The sequence below is a fragment of the Balaenoptera borealis genome (assembly GCF_965194805.1).
Source record: "Balaenoptera borealis genome assembly, chromosome: 5".
Classification (NCBI taxonomy): Eukaryota; Metazoa; Chordata; class Mammalia; order Artiodactyla; family Balaenopteridae; genus Balaenoptera; species Balaenoptera borealis.
In genome coordinates this window covers 146,685,946-146,704,817 of record NC_138862.1, presented here as the reverse complement: position 1 = coordinate 146,704,817, position 18,872 = coordinate 146,685,946, and the positions used below count along the sequence as shown (strand labels likewise).

At 37.7% G+C, this 18,872-nt stretch overlaps 1 long non-coding RNA gene across 5 annotated transcripts in view; it reads left to right on the top strand.

Moving 5' to 3' along the window:
- The window catches only part of LOC309629124, a 128,929-nt gene that overhangs the window by 62,279 nt on the left and 47,778 nt on the right, over positions 1–18,872 (top strand). The gene's annotated exons all lie outside the window — the stretch shown is intronic.

The window sequence follows — 18,872 nt, the reverse complement described above, 5'->3', positions numbered from 1 at the left end:
GCTTCTGTAGTTGTGGCACGATGGCTCAGTAGTTGTGGCTCGTGGGCTCTAGAGCGCAGGCTCAGTAGTTGTGGCACACAAGCTTAGTTGCTCCGTGGCATGTGGGATCTTCCCAGACCAGGGATCGAACCCATGTCCCCTGCACTGGCAGGGAGATCCTTAAACACTGCGCCACCAGGGAGGTCCCCAATTCGGCATAGTATTTTAAAAGCTATTGTAGCTATAGATTTCTCTATTGCACTTTTCATTTCAGCTCCAGGATGTTTTTGGTTCTTTTTTTTTTTTTTTTTTTTTTTTTTTACAGTTTTTGTCTATTTTTGTTTTCTTCATGTTTTTTCTGATTTCATTGAATTGTCTTTGGTTTTTTATAACAGTGTTTTTGAATTATTTGTTACGTAGATTGCAGGTTTCAAAATCTTTGGGATTAATAACTGGAAGCCTTTTGTAATCCTTTAGTTGTGTTATCTTACTTGGGTGTTTTTAATGCTCCTGGCATCCTGTGCTGCTGTCATCACTTTTGAAGTAGCAGCCATCTACTCCAGCATTTACTAATTGTCTTCAGGAGAGAAACACCTTCTGTCAGCCCTCTGGATGTAGGAATTCTGAGGCTTTCTCAGACCTTCTATGGATAAAACTGTTTCACACTTCTTATTTCATCTTTTGGCAGAATTCTTGAGCTTATTTGCTGTATTTTGATCTTGCAACACAATACACTGGGTGCTGATAGAGCCCCTTTTCTTCTCATAAGGGTAGTGCTAATGTAGAAAGTTATGGTCTGTCTCTGGCCTACAGATGTGATTCAGCCTTCTGTGTGTTTTCTCAGGCTGTCTGCCAAAGCTTGCCCTCACTGCCTTGGTTGGTAGCACACATGGTGAACTGGCCACAGTGTGGGGATTTGTGTTGGTAAGGTGTGCAGAGCACTGAGGGTGCCCATCAGTCAGCTGGGAGGATCCATGGGTGAGGCACCCCTATTCGCTCATGGATGGACTTCTTGATGGAGTCTGTGATATAGCAGGTAGAATCTGCAGCACATCAATGCCTTTCTACCTGCTACCTCTTCCCACCCACCCCCAGTCATGCACCTCCTAATCCAGCACTCTGGATGGGGCAAGAAATCAGTGGGCCTTTTGGGCAGCACCCCACACAGTTGGAGAAGCCACATGTTCACTCACATGCTCTCACTTGCCTCTGCAGGGGAAATCATGGGCCAGGAAGAGCCCTCTTGGCCCTAAGTTGTTCAGTATTGGGGGAGGCATGATGTTGATAAAGTGAAACTATTCCTTTTACTTTGTTCAATTCATCCAAACTCACACATATTTTTTCCCCCAGTATTGTGCTAGTACTTCTCTACAAGAAACCTGAATATCCACAAAGGCTCTTTTGTTCATGAGAGATGGATTAAAACAGGATTTTCCAGGTACCCCTAGGCTGTAGCCAAGAGGGTGTGGAGTCAGTTAATATGACCGCAAGTTTCACAGCTGGGACTGAGTTCTCTGTGCCTAATACCCTGTGCATGGGTGGGTGAGACTCCTCATGTTCCCCTTGATATATGGTGCTGGATTCCACAGTGCCCACAAAGACACTTTGGTCTGTGAGTGAAGCCAAGTTGTCGTTAAAAGGGGGTATGATGAGGCACATCTCATTCAATCATAATGCTGATGTAACTCCTTACTGAAGTATATTCAAGTCAAAGTGAGTAACTCACCCTGAGCTTCCTTTACTTTGCTTTTCATTGGTCTTGAGGCCTCAACTAGGAGGCCACTTGAAGTCTCCCATTCTTCATTCATTGAGAAGAAGTCCTAAAGAGAGAGAGAGACACTTCCATGTGATAGATTCTCACATGGAAAAATGATTAGGTCCTTTGCCCCTCCTAACAGAACCCCACTCTCTATAAAACACCCACAGTTTCTTGACCCAGGTCAGAGTTTCTTCCCATGCTGGAAAAAGACAAGAAGAAATCAGGGAGCGACAGCTCTTGTTCTTCACCTCCAGGAGTTCTCTTTGCTTTACATCATTATTACTTGGAAAACATTTAAAAATTCCCATGCCCAGGACTTAAAAGGATTCAGTAAATTAGTATTTCTGGGCATCATTATTTTTAAAAGATTTTTAAAGGATAGCTTATTCAAAATGCTATCAAACTGAGAATAAGTACACTTGCCCTACTTAGTTAAAAAAAAAAAAGTGCATGTAAGTCACATGAAAATACTGTTAAAATGCACTTTCTGACCAGGAGGCCAGAGTTATGCCTAAGGTCTGAAATCTGAACACAGTTCAGGGACATAGACTACACTGAGACTGTGAAGGTCCTCTTTTACACTCAATAAAACCTGGTGACAAAAAAAAGAAAAAAATTATAAAAGATGATTGGAAGTGAGAATATTTGTACAACATATCACATTGGGAGGATCTAATCATGAAGAAACTAACCAAATGTCATTTCAAGTGATTTTTAATAAATAAAGCATATAAAATGAAGACAGTATCCTCCATTATGGTTATCAGTTCAACTCCCTTTCAGAGACAAAAATTCTAGTTTCAGGAAAGTCTACGCTTAAAAAGTACAGACCTTTTCATCCCCATAGGTGTCTATTTTATCCAGAGTTTCCCAAATTCCAGTCACTTGCTCATGGAATACAAATAATTTAAATTAATTAATAGCTTTCCTACTGACATAGCTTTATATTTTCCAATGTGTTGACTCAGTTTCTTATTAATTTACTAATATTTTCCTCTCAGTTTTATTGAGATATAATCGACATACAGTACTGTAGAAGTTGGAGCTGTACAGCATAGTGATTTATACACTGTGAAAGGATTAGCAAACAATTAAAAATTTTCTAATTTACTAAATACTTTATATGACAATTTGGTAATCTCCTTTTAAAGCGTAAGTTAAAGTTACGTAATTTATAACGTTACATGAAGTGGGCTGTGAAACCCTCAGTATTATTTGGTGTTCCGATATTCTTACGTATCCCACAGCTGGGGGAGTGCTGATTCCTGAGACAAAGTCTGCTCTTTTCTTCTCTCTCCTACTTCGGTAGTCACGTCCAAGACATGTTAGCCTGGAGGCTGAGGCTTCTCTGCCAGGTGTGTGTGTGTGTGGGGGGGTCACTCTCCTCAGAAGAGACCAGGAGGTCCGCAAGGAGAACATGGACTGGGACGTGCGTCAGTGTCACTCAGATTCCTCCAGGATGTGAGACCTACGACTTGCAGGGGACGCTTCTCAGGAGGACGAAATGCAAGGGTCGTTCTGAACCTGGACCCAGTGCCCCATCCCCTGTCCCATCTCATGAGAGCAGCTCTGAGGGGTTGGTCTGGGACATGCATACATGTTGGGGGCTGGAGGACAGTGCAGGCCTGGATTGGGCTCAGGTGAGGTGAGGTGAGGTGAGGTGAGGCTGGGGGTCAGTGCTTAGCAGTGGTGCAGATTTCCTCATGGTCATCTGGTGTGCCTGTTTGTATCCACGTCCAGTTGTACTGGGAAGAGGATGGAGACTATGGACAACTCAACAGGTCAGGTCTCTGGGTATCCTCAGAGGATAAAAAGGACCTGAGTGAGTCTTACTTTTTTTTTGGGGGGGTGGCATAGGGTGTAGGGGAGGTTCTAGCAAGTCTGGATGGAGCCCTGGGCAGGTCTTTTGCCTGGTGCTGGAGCTTGGAGTCTTGGCCCAGTTTATGTTTGACAGGCTATGGTCTGGGCAATGAGTCTACTTCAAGTCACTTGAGTTGCACCTTGTGATTGAGGACATGGTCCAGACCAAATGTCTTGGTGGCAAGCTCTGGAACATCATAGCAGAAAATACAAAGCCTGTGGTCTGTTGGCTTGGCAATGATGTTTGAGCACTGGCCAATGTACTTGGGTACAGGTTGTGAGGGAATAATGATGTCCACAAGTTTAGAGCAAAGAGCTCAGTACAGAGCACTTGATGTAAGGCTGTGCATGGCAGATGCCCTCATATCAGGTGTCTTGAGTGGTAGGTGACCTGTGAAAACAAGTTTCTTGACAGCTTTTTTATGGACTGTGTCGACAGTAATTGGCTTGCAAGAATGCCGTGGGAGAAGATAACATATATATAAATTATATTTGAATTGAGTCTCAATGAAGAGAAAAAATAGAAGTGAACAAATAAAAATATTTTGAACATATGAAATTAAATATCACTGTAAAAGAACTAAAAATGATAATTTTACATATGAAGAGGCACTCAGCTTCAATGATGTTCAGGGGAAAATACATTAGAATGCCAACGTAATAGTTTTTTTCCCTATTATACTGGAAATTTAAACTGCCTTTGTAGTACCTCTTGTCAAAATCAGTGGAAACAAGCCCTTTGATACAGTCTTGCAGGGAGTATACATGACTAATGTCTTTTTAAAGGCAGTTTGTCCCCTCTTTTGCTTCTTCAGGTTCTGGGCTTCAGGGATTCTATGGGGCTGATGTTTCTGTAATAACCTTGATATTTGCTGTGTCCTTGGGCCTCTGTCAGTCTCATTTAGGCATTGATCATTTGATTTCCTGAAGTAGAAGATAAAAGGCAAAAATGTCATAGACATCAAATGAAGACAGTGGAATAGAAGGACATGGAACTCATCTCCTCCCACAAATACAGAAAGAATACATCTACATGTGAAACAGTCCTCACAGAATACCTACTGAACACTAGCAGAAGATCTCACGTTCTCAGAAGTGCAAGAATGATCTCCACGTAACCAGATATGATGAAAGAAAAAAAAAAAAAGAGAAGGAAACCAGACAGGACCTGCACCCCTGGGAGGAAACTGTGAAAGAGGAAAGGTTCCTTCCCCTGGGAAGCCCCTTCACTGGCAGGGAGATCAGCTGGGACAGAAAGGGAGTTTCAGAGGCTTGAAGGAGAAGACAGCGGCAAGTTTGCAGCAGGCAAGACAGAGAGAGACTGGCACAGAGGATCTGTGCTACCTCGCTGCAGTTCCCAGCCTAAGAAGAAAGCCTGCTGGTACATGCAGGGGCTAGATGCCAAAACTTGGGTTTCAGAGGACAGAGTGGAGGAGAGAACTGTGGTTGGCTGCCTGAAGACAGCCTGAAGGGTCTGGAGTGTGGTACAGCCACAAACAGGTGTGTACGCAGAAGAAGCCTGGGCCTGCCATAGAAGTAAAGCACCACTGTCGAGGGGAATGAAGGGAGATGTTGGCCACCATAGCAGCCTCTTTCTTGGTGCCACCCCTGTGAGCTCTGGGAGAGCGCAAGCACCAGCCAGCAGATTCTCCATGTGTGGAGGCGGGGCTGAAATCGGAGCTGATCTCCAGGGACCGTGCACCCTAGAAAGCAGGGCTGAAACCTAAGCCTGCTCCCTGCGGCTGTGCAATCCATGGATCTACACCACTGCACTGACTTTGTAAACTCAGTGCCTGTGGGGCATCTCAGTGGACAGTGGATGCTCTCATGGCTGGAATGGGTCTGGCCTTAGCAGCTGTGGGCCTTGTGGGAACAGGCACATGGAGGCTGGGCTGGGCTGGGGTGTGGCCTGCTTTCATTGCTTCCATGGTGGGTCCAGGTGTGCAGCTACTGCAGTCCTGGTACCTGACTTCAGTGGATCAGCCCCTATGGATCTGCATGGGTTGCTTTGTGAGCAGTGCACCTGAGGGACACCAGGGCCTATTGCCTGCATTCCCACAGTTGAGGTGAGACCAAGGGCAATGCCAACAACAGTGTACATTGTGAGCCCACACAGTGGGTGACAGGTGATGCCACAGAGCACACTCCCTGGTGGACAGCTCCAGAGGAGGAATACTCAGTGGCCCCTCTCCCAGCAGGAGTACTCCAATAAAACCTACCTCACACTGCAGCTTAGAAATGAATCTGGGGTCTTCTACTCCAACAACTAGGGAGCAGACCCTGCCCCTGACAGAGCTGTGACAACCACCGAGCAAAGAGGAAGCCCCATACAATATCCAGTGCAGGCACTGGTCACCACACCACCAGTCACACCCCCTATCAAGGAGATAATGGCCACACGCACTGAGGAAAGACGTGGCAGGCATAACAACAGCCATCATACCAAAAATATTAAATTCACACAGGCTACAGAGGGATGCTTGCACATAAAAGCAGCCCTCTGAGACCAAAGTAGATAATTGTTTCTCCTAAACTCATAGAGTAAGAGAAATATAAGTAAAATGAAGAAGCAGAAGAAGGATTCCCAATTAAAAGATCAAGTGAATTTCTCTGAAAGAACAAACAATAAAACAGACCTATTCAGGCTAATAGACACCAAGTTCAAAAAAGAGATAAGGAAAATATTGAGGGAATTAAGAAGGGCTAGGAACAGAAATGCAGATTATTGTAAAAAGGAAGAAGAAAGTATGAAGAGGAAGTGAGAAAAATTAGAAAACTCATTTGTCAAGACAGAAGCTGAGCTAAAGGCAAAGAATAACAGAATGAATAATGCAGAAGAGTGAATAAATGATCTGGAAAATAGAGTAATGAAAATCACCCAATCAGAACATCAGACAGAAAGCCAAATGAAAATAAATAAATAAAGAAATAAATAAAAGCAATATGAGACCTGTGGGATATTATAAAGCATGTCAATCTACACATAATAGGGATCCCCAAAGGAGAGAAAAGAGAAAAGGGGATCAAAAATGTATTTGAAGAAAGTATCAAAACTTCCCAAACCTAAAGAAAGAAACAGATATCCAGGTACAGAAACACAGAGGGTCCTAAACAACATGAACCCTAACAGACCTACACCAAGACATATTATAATTAAAATGGCAAAAGTTAATAGGAAATAATAAAGACCAGAGAGTAAATAAATAAATAAAATAGAAAAAAATTAATAAAACCAAGAGCTGGTTCTTTGAAGGGGTAAACAGAATTGACAAACCTCTGGCCAGGCTCACCAGGAAGAAAAGAGAGAGAACTCAAACAAAATAAGAAATAAAAGAGGAGAAACTACAACCAATACCACAGAAATAACAGCAACAACAAGAAAAACACAAGAGAATACTATGAACAATTATATGGCAACAAATTCGACAACCAAGAAGAAATAGACAATTTGAACAGACCTATCTCTAGAAGTGAAGTAGAATCTGTAATTGAAAAAATTCCCTCCCAACAAAAGTCCAGGACCAGACGGCTTCACAGGGAAATTCTACCATACATACAAAGAAGAAATTATACAAATTGTTTTCCACCTCTTCCAAAAGATTGAATAAGAAGCACTACACCCAAAGATATTCTATGAAGCCAGCATCACCCTGATACCAAAACCAGACAGAGATGCTACCCAATAAATAAATAAATAAATAAATAAATAAATAAATAAAATTACAGGCCAATATCTCTGATGAATATAGATGCAAAAACTACTAACAAAATATTAACAAACTGAATCAAATAACATAAAAAATTATATACCATGACCACATTGGATTTATCCCAGAGTCACAAGGATGATTCAACATACACAAATCAATGTGATACACCACATCAACAACAACAACAGTAAAAGACAAGATCCACGTGATCATCTCAAGACATGCAAAAAAAGCATTTCCTAAAATTTAACCTCTACTCATGATAAAAACCCTTAGGAAAGTGGGCATAGAGGGAACATATCCCAACATAATAAAAGCTATTTATGACAAACACACAGCCAATGTAATACTCAATGGTAAGAAGGTGAAAGACTTCCCACTAAAATCTGGAACAGCACAAGGATGCCCAGTCTCACCACTTCTCTTCAACATAGTATTGGAAGTCCCAGCCACAGCAATCAGACAAGAAAAAGAAAAGGTATCCAGAGTGGAAGGGAAGGGGTAAAATTGTCATTATATTCAGATTACATGATATTATATATAGAAAACTCTAAAGACTCCACACAAAAACTACTAGAACTGATAAACAAATTCAGCAAGGTAGCAGGATACAAGATTAACATACAGAAATAGATTGCACTTGTTTATATTAACAATGAAATATCAAAAAGGGAATGTAAGCAAACAATCCCCTTTAAAATCACATCAAACTATAAACTGCTTAGGAATAAACTTCACCAAGTAGGTGAAAGACTTATATGCTGAGAACTACAAAACATTAATAAAGGAAATTGAAGATGATTCAAAGAAAGGGATATCCCATGCTCTTGGATTGGAAGAATTAGTATTGTTAAAATGGCCATAATACTGAAAGCAACCTACAGATTTAATGTGATCCCTATCAAATTATCCATGACATTTTTTACAGAACTAGAACAAATAATTCTAAAATTTATATGGAACCATAAAAGACTCAGAGTTGTCAAAGCAAACTGAGGAAATAGAACAAAGCAGGAGGCATAACCCTTCCAGACTTCAGACAATACTACAAAGCTACAAGAATCAAAACAGTGTGGTATTGGCACAAAAACAAACATATGGATCAATGGAACAGAATACAGAACCCAGAAGTAAACCCACACACCTATAGCCAATTAATCTTAGACAAAGGAGCTAAGAATATACAATGGGGAAAAGATATTCTCTTCAGCAAGTGTTGTTGGGGAAGTTGGACAATAAGATACCACCTCTCACCAGTCGGAAGGAACATCATTAAAACGTCTACAAATAACAAATGCAGGAGAGGGTGTGGAGAAAGGGGACCCTCTTGCGCTGTTGGTGGGAATGTAAATGGGTGCAGCCACTATGGAAAACAGTATGGCGGATCCTCAAAAAAACTAAAAAGAGAGTTGCCATATTCTACAGCAACCCCACTCCTGGGCATATATCCAGACAAAACTATAATTTGTATAAATACAAGCATGCACCCCTATGTTCATAGCAGCACTATTTACAGCAGCCAATACATGGAAACAACGTAAATGTCAATTGACAGATGAATGGATAAAGAAGATGTGGTGTGTGTGTGTGTGTGTGTGTGTGTGTATGTGTGTGTGTGTGTGTGTGTATATGTATATAGCCATAGAAAAGAATGAAATAATGCCATTTGCAGCTACATGGATGGACCTAGAGATTAGCATACTAAGTGAAGTAAGTCAGAAAAAGACAAATACCATATGACATCACTTATATGTGGAATCTAAAATATGACACAAATTATCTAGGAAATAGAAAGAGATTCACAGACATAGAGAACAGACTTGTGGTTGCCAAGGGGGAGAGAGGGTGAGGGAGGGATGGATTGGGAGTTTGGGATTAGCAGATGCAAACTTTTATATATAGAGAATAAACAACAAGACCCTACTGTATAGCATGGGGAACTATATTAAATATCCTGTAATAAACCATAATGGAAAAGAATGTGAAAAAGTATATGTATGCATAACTGAATTGCTTTGCTATACAGCAGAATTGAACACAACATTGTAAATCAACTATACTTCAATAAAATAATATTTTAAAAAATCTATGTTCTTGCCATTAAAACAAAAAGTCATACAGTCTCAGAGACAGAAGTCCTCCATATACCTATTTCTCCATGTGGGGATGAGTTGGAACACTACTTGACCACTAAACAACACCCCTACCACCTTCTGCTCTTCCCCCAGTTAATGCTTATTTTGTGCATGTGCCAGTACACTAATTCTGCATGTTTTGTTTTCAGTCTGATACTTGTTTCTGAAAAGTTACCATCTTGACACATGTATCTCTAGGTCATTGTGTTTTATTGTTGTTTCTTTACATAGATACACTGGTGAATATTTCCCTTTCACTAGCGCTGCTGCTGTGAATAGTTTTAGGCACATATCTTTGTTGTTATAAACAGAATGTGAGGAATGGAATTGCTGCTGCATCTTTTTGTGCATCTTCAAGTTTACTCCATCAGACCATTTTTTCTATCTTCCAGAATGATTAAATCCATCCCACCAACACTAACCTGGAGGAGAGTCTCCATTTTCCCACATCAACAACTCTTCTGGTTAATGTCCAAATTTTTATGAATTATATGTATATGATATGTGGTTGATTTTATTTGCATTTCTTTGATTATTAATGATGGTGTTTATAGTGGAATATATTGCCCACCACCTTAAGTTAGTTCTCTGTAAATTGCCCGGTCATAGTCATAATTCTGTTATTTGTGAGTTATTTTCAATTTTTTATAAAATTTTTCTTTTTTAAACTATTCTGGACCTTATTTTGTTCTGGATGATGTTTATTTACAATATATCCTTCCGTTTTAAAGATTAAACTGTTTCAAGACAGCATTTACTAATTTAATGTCAGAGTATTAATATACTCCTTTGTAGTTTGCATTTTGTATCTTCCTAAATAAATCCTCCCCTGTTCTGAAGTCATAGTGTTTATTTAAAAATTTTTATTGAATGTTTTCATGTTTTCAAATTTCATTCTTATCACTTGATCCATCTAGCTTTCATTTATGTAAATAATTTGATGTAAGGATATATTAAAGTTTTATCCATTCAATATAAGAACCAACTTATATTTCAGTGTTTATTATATATGAATGTCTGTTTAAGGGCTATGTATTCTGTTTCATCTTAGGGTTATTATTATTCCATCATCACCTTCTTTTCATTACTATTTTGTTACAACAGATCACTGTCTATGGTAGGGTAAGTTCCTTATGCTGTTTTTTCTTCAAATATTTCTTTGCTAATTTTGGCCCTGTACTTTTGTTAATTTTTCAACAATCTGGTCATTTTCCAGAAAAATCCATTGATAAGTTGATTGGAACTGATGGAGTCAAACATTGGTTTGGAGAGAATTATCACTTTTTCTAAATATGGATTTGGGTCACTCTCTACTTTTGTTTTTTTGTTTTTTTTTTTTAATTATTAGTACCTTTAATTATTATTTATTTTATTATTATTTTTTTGGCTGTGTTGGGTCTTCGTTTCTGTGCGAGGGCTTCCTCTAGTTGCGGCAAGCGGGGGCCACTCTTCATTGCTGTGCGCGGGCCTCTCACTATCGTGGCCTCTCTTGTTGCGGAGCACAAGCTCCAGACGCGCAGGCTCAGTAGTTGTGGCTCACGGGCCTAGTTGCTCCGCGGCATGTGGGATCTTCCCAGACCAGGGCTCGAACCCGTGTCCCCTGCATTAGCAGGCAGATTCTCAACCACTGCACCACCAGGGAAGCCCCACTCTCTACTTTTTTAATGTTTATGACTCCCAGAAATATAATTTTCTTCATAATGCTTTGCACAGCTCTTCTGAGGTTTATCCTCAAAACATTTAAATATGGCTGTTAAATAATCTTTTAATTAATTGAAAATATATTTGATTTTCATAGCTTGACCTTACACCCCACAACTCTGCTGAAATATCCTATTCTAACAGATTTTCTGTTACTTTCCTTAGATTTGCCATGTAGACCATCACATCATCTGCCCATAGTGAAAGCACTTGCTCATGACTTCCAAAATTACACGCTGTAATGTTTTTATCCCACAGAACACTGGTTGAGTCTGCCAGCACAATGTTAATGAGAAACGATGGTCTGGGGCCCGTTGATATGTTTATCTGTGTTTAAAGAGCACTCAATTTTACCATGAAGATTCATGTCTCCTGTAATGTTTTATTACAGGGAATATACAGTATTCTAGCAGTTTGTTTTCTTTTCCTTTCATAATAAATGTGTTTAACTCTATCAAATTTTAAAATATTGCCTGTAATAATTTAACCATATTTCCCCCCTTCAAATGAATAGAATGACTATTACATTAATCAATTTTGTGCTATAATGGTATAACAGTTCCACATATGCTGTCTCTGGAGAGGCAATTTTTAAATTTCTGTGTGTAAATATTTGAAGTATTCTGAAAATGTATTTATATTTAAAAATTGATAAGTAATTGACATAATATTGTATAACTTTTAGGCATAAAATATAATGGTTTGAAATATGTATAAATTGCAAAATGATTACCACGAGTTTAATTAGCATACATCACCACACATAATTAGATTTTTTTTTGCTGCTTGTGATGAAAAATGTTAAGAACTCTCTTAGAAATTTCAAATATACAATACAGTATTGTTAACAGTAGTCACAATGCCATGCACTGCATCCCTATGACTTATTTATCTTACAACCAGAAGTTTATACCTTTGTCCCCTTTTCCCCATTTTGCTCACCCCACACCACCTGCATCTGGCAATCACCAGTCTGTTCTATGATTCCAGTTTTACTTTTAAGGATTCCAATAATAGGTGAGATGATACAGTATTTGTCTTTCTCTGTTTGATTTCTTAGCATAGTGTCTTCAAATTCCATCCCTGTTGTTGCACATGGCATGATTTCCTTCTTTTTTATGGTTTCAGAACATATTCAAGTCTTTCATTTATATTGAGTTGATTTTTGCACATGGTATGAGATAGTGGTCTAGTTTCATTGTTTTGCATGTGGCTGTCCAGTTTTCCCAGTACAACCTCTTCTTAATCTTATCGGTAGGACCTAGGAAACCGTATGCTTGGCCAACTGATGGCATCTAGGGGACAGCTTTGGCCCACAGCCACCCACCCACTTCCATGTAATGGTGTCTCTGGGGAGAAAATGGGCTTAATTGTATCAAACCAAGAGACTTCAAAGCATGAGCTTTGATTGAGAACAGGAATTGAAGGTTGTATTCCTAAGTGTCATGATTAACTAAAAAGGCTAAGTCACCCCAAAGTCATAAATATGGCTGAAATGCAAAGCTTATGAAATAAATTACCTCATAACCTGCTGAGTACAAACTGAAGGAAACACTTCATTAAACAAGGATCACTTGAAATCTCCTGGAAGCTACTGTGACTTCACACTTTAAAAATTTTTTTTCATTTTATCTTGGGGTGTAGTTGATTAACAATGTTGTCTTTGTTTCAGGTGTGCAGCAAAGTGATTCACTTCTACATATACATGTATTTATTCTTTTTCAAGTTCTTTTCCCATTTAGGTTGTTACAGAATATTGAGCAGCGTTCCCTGTGCTATACAGTAGGTCCTTGTTGGTTATCTATTTTTAAAGTAGCAGTCTGTACATGTCAATCCCAAACTCCCAGTCTATCCCTCTCCCCCACCCCGGTAACCATAAGTTCATTCTCTAAGTCTGTGAGTCTGTTTCTGTTTTGTAAATTAGTTAATTTGTATCATTTTGTGTTTAGATTCCACATATAAGTGATATCATATAATATTTGTCTTTCTCTGTCTGACTTACTTCACTTAGTGTGACAATCTCCAGGTCCATCCACGTTGCTGTAAACAGCATTAGTTTATTCTTTTTAATGGCTGAGTAATATTCCACTGTATATATGTACCACATTGTCTTTATCCATTCTTCTGTTGATGGACATTTCAGTTGCTACCATGTCTTGGCTATTGTAAACAGTGCTGCATGTACCCTTTTGAACCATGTTTTTCTCTGGATATATGCACAGGAGTGGGGTTGCTGTATCATACGAGAGCTCTGTTTTAAGTTACTTATGGAACCTCCATACTGTTCTCCATTGGATGTACCAGTTTATATTCCCACCAGTAGTGTAGGAGGGTTCCCTGTTTTCCACACGCTCTCCAGCATTTATTGTTAGTAGGTTTTTTGATGATGGCCATTCTGACTGGTGTGAGGCGATATCTCATTGTAGTTTTGATTTCATTTCTCCGATAATTAGTGATGTTGTGAATATTTTTATGTGTCTCTTTTCCATCTGTATGTCTTCTTTGGAGAAATGTCTATTTAGGTCTTCTGCCCATTTTTTCGATCTTGTTCCTGATCTTAGAGGAAATGCTTTCAGCTTTTCACCATTGAGTATGATGTTAGCTGTGGGTTTGTCATATATGGCCTTTATTATGTTGAGGTATGTTTCCTCTATGCCCACTCTCTGGAGACTTTTTTATCATAAGTTGGTGTTGAATTTTTTCAAAAGTTTTTCTGCATCTATTAAGATGATCATATGGTTTTATTCTTCAATTTGCTGATGTGGTGTATCACAGTGATTGGTTAATGGATATTGAAAAATCCTTGCATCCCTGGGATAAATCCCACTTGACCATGGTGTATGCTCCTTTTAATGAATAGTTGGATTCATTTTGCAAGTATTCTTTCGAATATTTTTGTGTCTATATTCATCAGAGATATTGGCCTGTAATTTTCTTTCTTTCTTTTTTTAAATAATTAATTAATTAATTAATTAATTAATTTTTATTTTTGGCTGCGCAGGGTCTTCGTTGCTGCATGCGGGCTTTCTCTAGTTGCAGTGAGCAGGTGCTACTCTTCATTATGGTGTGCAGGCCTCTCATTGCAGTGACTTCTCTTGTTGCAGAGCATGGGCTGTAGGTGCGCGGGCTTCAGTAGTTGTGGCTCACGGGCTCTAGAGCACAGCCTCAGTAGTTGTGGTGCACGGGCTTAGTTGCTCCACGGCATGTGGGATCTTCCCAGACCAGGGATTGAACATGTGTCCCCTGCATTGGCAGGTGGATTCTTAACCACTGCGCCACCAGGGAAGCGCTGTAATTTTCTTTCTTTCTTTCTTTATTTGTGGTATCTTTGTCTGGTTTTGGCATCAGCATGATGGTGGCCTTTTTTATGTCTGGATAATATTCACTGTCTGTCTCTCCCTCTGTGTGTGTGTGTATTTGTATGTAGGATTTTCATTAATTATTTATCCATTGATGGGCATTTAGGTTGTTTTCTCTTCTTGGCTACTTTAAATAATGCAGCAATGAAGACAGGAGTATGGATATATTTTTGAAATAGTGACTTTATTACCTTGGCATAAATACCCTGAACTGGAATTGCTGGATCATATGATAATTCTAATTTTAAACGTTTGAGAAACCTCTGTAACATTTTCTATAGTGACTGCACCAACTTCCCAACAGTAGTGCATAAGAGTTTCCTTTTCTCCACATTCTCACCAAAACTTATTATTTCTTGTCTTTTTGATAATAATAGTCATTCTAACCAAAACTTATTATTTCTTGCCTTTTTGAAAATAATAGTCATTCTAATAGTCATTCTAACGGGTGTGAGGTGATCTCATTGTAGTTTTAAACTACATTTCATTTAGTGATTAGTGATGTAGAGCACATTTTCACGTACCTGTTGGCCATTTGTAGGTCTTCTTTGGGGAAAATGTGTATTCAGATCCTCTGCGCATTTTTAAATTAGAATGCTTTTTTGTTTCTATTGAGTTTTGTAAGTTCTCTATCTATCTGTCCACAGACACATATTATTTTCATATATTTGCTATTATAAATAATACTTAAATAAACCTGAAAATACAAATATTACATTCACACCAAGAGTGTACAAGGGTACCATTCTTTTCTTCACATCTTTGACATTTATCTTTTATCTTCTTGATAATAGACATGCTAATCAGTGTGGGGTGATATTTCATCGTGATTTTTAATCTGCATTTCCTTGTCGATCAGTGATATTGAGCACCATTTCATATATCTCTGACATTTATATGTCTTCTTTTGAGAAATGTCTTTTCAGGTTGTTTATCCATTTATAAAATCAGGATATTTATTTTATTTTTTCCTATTCAGTTGTTTGAGCATATTATATATTTTATATATTAGATATGTTTTTCAACTATTTCTTCCCATTTGTAGGTACTGTCTTTACTCTCTGTAAATTTTTCCTTTGCTGTTCAAACCTTTATAGTTTAATGTAATCTATTTTTCTTTTATTACTATTATTATTTTTTTTTCTTTTGTTACCTGTGCTTTTGGGGTCATATCTAAAAATACATTGCCCATACCAGTGTCAAGAAGGTTTTCCCCCCATATCTTCTTCTAGTAATTTTACAGTTCCAGATCTTATATTTAATTCTCTAAACCGCTTTGAATTAATTTTTGTGTATAGCATGAGATAACGGGTATAATTTCTTCCTTATGCTTGTGAATATTCAGTTTCCCACTAATTTATTGTAGAGGACATCTTTTCCTCATGTATATTCCTGCCACTTTTATCAAAGATCAGTTGATTATAAATATATGGATTTATTTCTGAGGTCTGTATTTTGTTTCATTGTTCTATATGTCTGTTTTTATACTACTACCATACTGCTTTGATTACTGTGCTTTGCAGTATAGTTTGAAATTATGAAGCATGATGCCTTCAGCTGTGCTCTTTGTGTTCAAGATGACTTTGGACATTTTGGGTCTTTTTTGTTTCCATATAAATTTTAGGATTTCTTTTTCTATTTTCTGTGAAAATTACTCTTGGAATTTTGACACAGATTGCATTAAATATGTAGATTTCTTTGTGTACTATGGACATTTTAACAATATTAATTTATTCAATCCATTAACATGGGCTATCTTTCTGTTTATTTGTGTCTTCTTCAAATTCTTTCATTAATATTTTATAGTTTTCAGTGTACAGATCTTTCACATTCTTGGTTAAATTTATCCCTAAATATTTTATTATTTTTGGTGCTATTGTAAATGGGAATTTTTAAAAACTTTTTCTGATAGTTTCTGTTGTTAGCATATAGAAACACAAATGAGTTTTGTAAGTTGAATTTGTATCCTGGAGCTTACTCTATTCATTTATTAGTTTTAACATTTTTTGGAGGTGGCATTTTTAGGGTTTTCTAGATATAAGAACATGTCCTCTGCAAACAGAGAAAATTTAGCTTTACCATTATGATTTGGATTTATTTTATTTATTTTTCTTGCCCATTTGCTCTGGCTAGGAATTCCAGTACCATGCTGAATAGAAGTGGCAAGAATTGGTAACCTTGTCTTGCTCTGAATCTTAGAAGAAAAGCTTTCAGGATTCATAACTCAGTATGTTGTTAGCTTTGGGCTTGTCATATGACTTTTAATATGTTGAGATATATTCCTTAATAACTAATTTCTTGAAAGTCTTTATCATGAAGGGAGGTTAGATTTTGTCAAATAGTTTTGCTGTAACTATTAATATGACCATATTTCCCTTTATTCTCTTAATGTGGTATATCACATTTATTGATTGGCAAGCATTGAGCCATCCTTGCATCCAGGCAAAAATCCCACTTGACCATGGTGAATGATCCTTTTAATGTGCTGTTGAATTTGGTTTGCCAGTATTTTGAGTATATTTCATCCATGTTTTTCAGGAATATTGACCTGTACTTTTCTCATAGTGTCCTTGTCTGGTTTTGATATTGGGGTAATGCCTCATAAGATGGTTTGAAAGTGTCCCCTCCTCTTTAATTTTGTGGAAGTATTTGAGAAGTATTGGCTTTAATTTCTCTTTGAATATCTAGTGTAATTCCCTAGTGAAACGTTTGGTCATGGAATTTTATTTATTGAAAGGTTTTTCAATACTATTTTATTCTCTTTACTCATTATTGGTCTGTTCAGATTTTCTATTTCTTAATTATTTAGTCTTAGTAGGTTATCCATTTCTAAGAATTTGTCCATTTTTTTCTAGGTAATCCAAGTTGTTTGCGTATGATTGTTAATTGTTAGTAGTCTCCTATTGTTCTTTGTATTCCTGTCACATCATTGTAATGCCTTTATATACATATGAGAGAAGAAGAGAAGTCATACATATATATGTATATATGTGTGTATATATATATATATATATATACACACACACACACAAATAGAAATATATACATATATTTGGTCTCTTTTCTAATTTTTATTGGAGTATAGTTGATTTACAGTGTTGTGTTATTTTCAGGTATACAGCAAAGTGAATCGATTACACATATACATATATCCACTCTTTTTTAGATTCTTTTCCCATATAGGCCATTACAGAGTACTGAGTAGAGTTCCCTGTGCTATACAGTAGGTCCTTATTAGTTATCTATTTTATATATAGTCGTGTGTATATGTCAATCCTAATCTCCCAATTTATCCCTCCCCCACCTTGTTCCCTGGTAACCATAAGTTTGTTTTCTACATCTGTGACTCTACTTCTGTTTTTGTACCCTTTCTTTAGATTCCACATATAAGTGATATCATATAATATTTGTCTTTCTGTGTCTGACTTATTTCACTCAGATGACAATACCTAGGTCCATCCATGTTGCTGCAAATGGCATTAATTTGTTCTTTTTTATGGCTGAGTAATATTCCATTGTATATATGTACCACATCTTCTTTATCCATTCTTCTGTTGATGGACATTTAGGTTGCTTCCATGTCCTGGCTATTGTAAATAGTGCTGCAGTGAACATTGGGGTGCGTGTATCTTTTTGAATTATGGATTTCTCCAGGTATATGCCTAGGAGTGGGATTGCTGGGTCATATGGTAGTTCTATTTTTAGGTTTTTAAGGAGCCTCCGTACTATTCTCCATAGTGGCTGTTCTAACTTACATTCCCACCAACAGTGTAGTAGTGTTCCCTTTTTTCCACACCCTCTCCAGCATTTATTGTTTGTAGATTTTTTGATGATGGCTGTTCTGATCAGTGTGAGGTGATACCTCATTGTAGTTTTGATTTGCATTTCTCTAATAATTAGTGATGTTGAACATCTTTTTGTGTGCTTTTTGGCCATATGTATGTCTTCTTTGGAGATATGTCTATTTAGATCTTCCACCCATTTTTTGATTGGGTTTTTTTTTCTTCATTTTGAGCTGCATGAGCTGTTTGTATATTTTGGAGATTTAATCCCTTGGCGGTTGCTTTGTTTGACAATATTTTCTCCCATTCTTGTAAGTGTTGCTGGGAAAACTGGACAGCTACATGTAAAAGAATGAAATTAAAATACTCCTTAACACCACACACAAAAATAAACTCAAAACCGGACACTATAAAACCCTTAGAGGAAAACAGAGGCAGAACACTCTTTGACATAAATCACAGCCAGATCTTTTTTGATCCACCTCCTAGAGTAATGAAAATAAAAACAAAAATAAACAAATGGGATCTAATTAAATGTAAAAGCTTTTGATCTCTCTTTTTCTTAGTTATTCTAGCTAACAGTTTGT